Genomic DNA, 6,000 nt, shown 5'->3' on the forward strand with positions numbered 1-6,000 from the left:
ACTACGCTTGTGCCAAGCCCTGCACACCAGGGCCGGGGGCAGGGCTGCCATTCGGGAGGGTTCGCAGGGGGCTTTCTTGAGCTGTCCTCTCAACACTCCATGACACAGAATCAGCTGTTATCTAAACCTTACAAATGAGGCAGCTGAGCCTACAAAAGTCACGGGATCTGACCAGGACCGTAAGTCAGAGGTGGCGGACCTCACCCTTGGCCTGCTTCCTCCAGATTTAGAACTTTCTAAGTGGACATTGGCTGCCTGTGCATCTGCGCCTCGCTCTGCTCCTTTGGGCCTTTGTCCTCCTTCCATCCGTACTCTAGCGGGGGGACTTGCACAGAGGTCCCCCACGCCTGGTCCTCTGTGGCTGCTGGCACTCAGGCTGACCAGGAAGCCCAGGGGACATCCATCTCTTGACTTCTTTGTGCTGTTCCCACAGGAGAATAAATAATGGAAAAGGAAAAAAATGAGAAAGGTAATTTAATCCATAAGATAATCGGCACTTTGCAGTTCAAGAACATCCACTCCCACCTGCAGTAGAGCATGGTGACTGACGGCAGCCTCGCACCGTGAGCCTGCGGAATGCGCAGTGCCCCCCCATGTAGAGTGGGAGTAAGAACAATGCCTGACCCGGTGGCTGAGAACAGAGTGAGACGTCGCATGTGCTACGCTTGGCAGGGAACCCAGAACCTAAGGAGGCAGCAGGAAGGGATGGCTGCCCCGATTCTCGCTCGGGTGGGGAAAGGCAGAAGCGTGCAGTATGAGACCTGGAACGTGTCCAGGAGAGCAGCTGCACCTCCCTCCTTGTCTACGTGGGCACACCAGTGCGAAGGGACGAAATGACTTACTGAGGACACAGCTGATTACTGTGGATCGGCACCTACAACCAGAGGGACGGGGGTGGGGGGATGGTGCAGAGCTGTTTTCATAACCTCACTCTGAATAAGGCACCCTGTCTGTCGGCCTCGGGCCCACTAAGGCTGCTCACTCCTAAGGTAGGGATGGGCCAGGCTGAGGCTGCTGCGGTGTTACCTGCCCCTGTGACCAGGCCAGTCACGATGCCAGCCAGACCGAGGTCAGTAGGCACTGGCTACTCTGATGACATAGCAATAAATTCTGTGACCAGCTGTAGCCTCAGGGATGGTGTGGGGCCTTGTAGGTTCCACAGCCATTGGTGCCCTTGCCCCCCCGCCCGCCTCTCTTCCTGCCGATGGGCCCTGTCACGCTGGCTCCTGTGCTGGCCCTCCAGCTCGTCAGTCCTAGAACTGGCCCGTGGTAGACCAGCAATCAAGACATGAAAAGGAAACCAAACCCTTCAACACCGGGACCCAGTGAGTGAACTCAAAGAGTATGCGGCAGCCTCAAAGTCCCCACACAGCAGGCTGTGCCTACCCAGACACCTCAGTGGGTACTGGGGTCCTCTGTTCCCACGCCAGGAGTTCTCCAGCCTCCACAATGACCACGATCGCCCCGCACTTAGCAGCTGTAAGCAGGGCCATCTGCTCTCGCCATCCATGGGTCACAAGCAGGCAAACCTCACAGGTATTTCAGGTCCTGGTTCAGCTCCAGACCACAATACAACAAATATGGCAACAAAGTGACTCAGGAATATTTGCTTTTTCAGTGTATATAAAAATTACATTTATACTATGCTATAGTCTAATAAGTGTATAATAGCATATGTCTAAAAAAACAAAGTGCATACCTCGATTTAAAAATACTTTTGCTAAAAACTGCTACCAATCATCTGCACCTTCCGAGCATCACAGCCTTTTTGCTGGTGGAGGGTCTTGATCAACATCGGTGAAAAGTCAGTGTCTGCAACGAGCAGCGAGCAGCAAAGCGAAGTGCGAGGACGGTGGCGCTGCCACTGCTGGTGTCCCAGGCACAGCGCCCCCTACATTCCTTCAGCTGTTGAGAGTGGGGGCCGCTGCCCTCCCAGCAACAGACGGAGCCAGGAGAAGGCAGACCAAGGCAGCCCTCGCAGAGTTCACAGGTGTCATCTCACTGACTCCTCAACCCGCCCTGGGGCTGGTGCCGTTATTACAGCTCGAGGAGACGTTTCCAAGTAAAAACTGGAGGAAATCCTTTTGATTCCAAACCTGTACTCTTTTTTAATCTGTCATTTTATTTCCTGATCTTGTTTTTTTCATTTTAATAGTTGTTCAAGTACAGTTTTCTGCCTTTCCCCCCCATCCCAGCCCAACTCCCCACCCTCCTGTTTCCAACCCCCCCCCCCCTCGTTATTGTCCATGTGTCCTTCATACTTGTTCCTGCAAACCCTTCACCCTTTTCCCCTGATTCCCTCCCCTCTGGTCACTGTCAGCCTGTTCTCAATTTAAGCGTCTTTGGTTATATTTTGCTTGTTTGTTTATTTTGTTGATTAAGTTCCCATTAAAGATGAGATCATATTGATGGAACTGGGAAGCGAACCTGTCCTCTTAACGATGCCTCCCACTCCCCACACACACGGCCAGGCACTAGGCCTACTATAGTCAGGGCTAGGAATTCATTCTGGACCAAGCCCGAGGCTGAATGTGGTCCACAGCTGAACCCCGTTCTGCCACAGATGAGCTATCCGGCATCCCTGAGGTTTATTGCCTTCACTCTACAATGCAGGTGACGATCCTTGCCCTTCCTACCTCCGGTAAGACTGAGTGTGAATGGCTCAGCAAAGAGTAAGGAAATCATGTATAAAACTCTCAAGCATCTCATGTTACTCTCACAAAAACTCCATGAAAACTAACCGTATTAACCATATTTCACCCCATATAATGCACACTTTGCCCAAATTTTGGGGGGAAAATAAGGGTGCACATTATACATGGGTAGTGCTAATTCTGTTATCTATATAGATGTTTTTAATTCTTTTATTTATGCTTATGCATTAAAAGTGTAACTCTAGAAAGCAATAATGATATCCTTCTGCATAATAATACCCTGGAATATGATCATTGGTTTTGTGACACTTGCAACAAAAGCAGTTTTGGCCAACGATTCAAGGAAATGAAAGGAAGAGCAGCGTATTGTTATCCACGGGGTGAGACAGATTCTTGTACCTCATATCTGTTCTTGTGTTGTGTAGTTATTTGTTATGTAAAATTTCTTGTATCATAATACATTAAAAAATAAATGCTCAAATTCCTTTATGATAAAAAAAACAAGTGTCTAAATATAAATAAGTAAAAATTGTGTTAAAAAAATTAAAATGAAAGATTTTTTTCCTGAAAGTTTGGGCCAAAAATGTGGGTGCACATAATACGCAGCAAGCTGTGTACATGTACTTGGGAGTCGAGGCTGTGAGCCCAGGGTCCCGCGTCAGTGGGTGCCGAGCTAGAATTCAGGGCCATTTCTCTGTAAGGCCACAGCCCATGTCCTCCCCACTGTTCCCTGCGTCTGCCACTGATGGAAGGTGAGTGACAACGCAGGATGGCACACGGTCCTCTGCTGCCTCAGATGTGAAGTGGGGAGGGCTTCACGGCACCCTGCTCTCCAGCATGTGTGTGTCTGTCTGTCCTGGTGGAAGCCTTAAACAGTGCTGGGCATCCTCGCATATCAAAACAACGGACTTCAAAACGCAAGGTGTGAGCATGACATTATTATAGAGGAATCTTCAAAATCTATTTTTAACAGCTTGCAATCTACTAAGAGTGAATCATTTGCAGTCATGGATACTTTATTATTAATAAGAAATTACTAGGGTGCCAAAGCAATTCAATGGAGAAAGGAAAATCTGTTCAGCAAACGGTGCTGGAACAATTGGATATCCATGTAAGAGAAAGGACTCTAAACCCCTACTTCACCCTCCACACAAAAATTAGTTCAAAATGGAGCAGAGACCTAAACATACGAGCCAAAAACATATTACAGGGCTTAAAGAAGAAAACAAGGGACTATCTTTGCAGTGTGCATAGGCAAGGATTTCCTAGGACACGGGAAGAACTAGTAAAGAAAAGAGTGATAAATTAGACTTTTCAAAACTTAAAACTTCTCTTTGAGACATCATTAAGAAAATGAATGGGCAAACCATAGGGTGGCAGAAATATGATACATGTTTGACGGACAACGTCTATCCAGAGTATACAAAGAATTCCTACAATCAGTAATAATCTTTTAAAAACCTTTTGGGGAAAATGGACAAAGATTTGAACAAACACTTCACAAAAAAAGATTCAAAAATGACCAATAAGAGGAAAGATGCTCAACATCCCTGGTCACCAGGGAAGTGCATGTGTGAATCTACCGAGCGCGTGAAACGAATCTCTGGTGGCAGAAAGCAGACCAGAGGCTGCCCGGGCCTGTGAAGGGACGGGCTAAAAGGGGCACACGGGGAGATTTTAGGTGATCGAAATGTTTTAAACCTTGGTAAGAGTGTGGGTTGCAAGAATGAATGCGTTTGTCAAAACGTCATCAACTGTATAGTTTAAGATGTGTGCTTTTCTCTGTATGTAAACGATACCACAAGAAAAAAGAAAAATTGCATGTGCCGCATCTCACAACCCAGTGAGCGTTCCAGCTGCCGAGTGGAGACAGCGGCCCAGCCCCGAGGAGCAGGGATTGGCCCGGAGATGGGCAGAGAGTGGGCCGGAGGACTCTGGGGACAGATGGTCCTTGAGTGCAGGGCTCACTGGGGTGCAGCCCTCTCCAGGGGAGTGGTGCACATGGAGGCGAGACAGGAAGATTCTGGAGGAGCAAGAGTGCAAGGGCAGGCCAGCAAAGGACACAGGGACATGAGGGGGCCCTGCCAACCCCAACTGCCACCCCCCTGCAGTGGCGTCCTTGAAGCTGGGGTGCTGCTCACTTCACCCAGGAGAGCAGCAGACACCTCACCTGCTGGCGACAGGCTGGAGTGGAAGGCATGGCACGGGAGGAAGAGGGAAAGGCAGGCCCCGCTGGCTGCTGGTGGAGCCTGCCTTCGTGCAGCTTGTTCCCAAAGTCCCCGAATACTTGAGCCAAGCTCAAGAACCTCGACTCAAATTTTGAGCCGAGCAGCATGGCAGACATAAACCACGCTGTCCCCTGCTCCAGTTGGGGGCACTGAGTTTCTGACAAAGCACCTCCTGTGTCCCGCTCCCACCCTGTGGGACTCACCCAGTGATTGCACAGGGAAGAGGGGCTGCTGTCCCAGCTTCCTGGGTCAGTGGAACAGCCCTCTCCCACCTCGGGGAGGTTCGACGTGTGGCCTGGGTGAGAAATCAGGGCGCAGGATGCGCTCCCTCCTGCTCCCAGGCCACCAGCCCAGCACTAGCCTCCTTTCCCTGGGGGGTGGGGAGGTCAGGCCACCAGCCCCCACTCTTGAACCAGGGCCTGGCTATGCCCAGCAGCACCCTCACTCCGTATATATCACAGGTCTGAGCTGGACAGGTCAACGACCCGCCACCCACCCTGGAAGGAGCTGAAGGCCCTGCTGGTGTTAGACACCTCAGGCATCAGACATGAACTGTGGCTCTATCACTTACAGCTGGGTGACCTTGAACCATTCCTGACTCAGCTTCCCATTGGTAATGAAGATACCAGCCACTCTCCTGGGCGGGTGATGAGGATCAAATGAGCGGAGGCACAGGATGCCCTTCATTTTTAACACAATGTGTTGCACGTGTGAGTTAGTGCCTGATTCCTAAAAACCCATGCTGGGAAGATACTCGGGAACATACCGTGGTGCCGGTTGCTTGCCTGCGCAACAGTGCTGCAGTCCACTGAGTTGTGTGCTTCAAAAACGTGAACCTTGTGGTATGTGACCTCGTGTATCTCAGTAACGCTGTTAGAAGGAATGTTCAACGTGCATTTACCATGCGACCCAGCAATCCCACCCCTAAGGTATTTCCCAAGAGAAATACAACACAGCATTTTGCTGAGGCAGCACTAACACGGAGACACAGGCAGGTGTGCCGAGCCTCCTCTGAAACGCAGCCCGGTCCACCCTCACTCCTTCGGCCACTGGGAAGTCAGCGGAAGCTCCAACACGAGGCTTGGAGGAGGTGTGGCCCTACATTTGGGACAGGGAGG

Source organism: Artibeus jamaicensis, unplaced genomic scaffold (assembly GCF_021234435.1).
Source record: "Artibeus jamaicensis isolate MK-2021 breed Jamaican fruit bat unplaced genomic scaffold, CSHL_Jam_final contig_335, whole genome shotgun sequence".
Classification (NCBI taxonomy): Eukaryota; Metazoa; Chordata; class Mammalia; order Chiroptera; family Phyllostomidae; genus Artibeus; species Artibeus jamaicensis.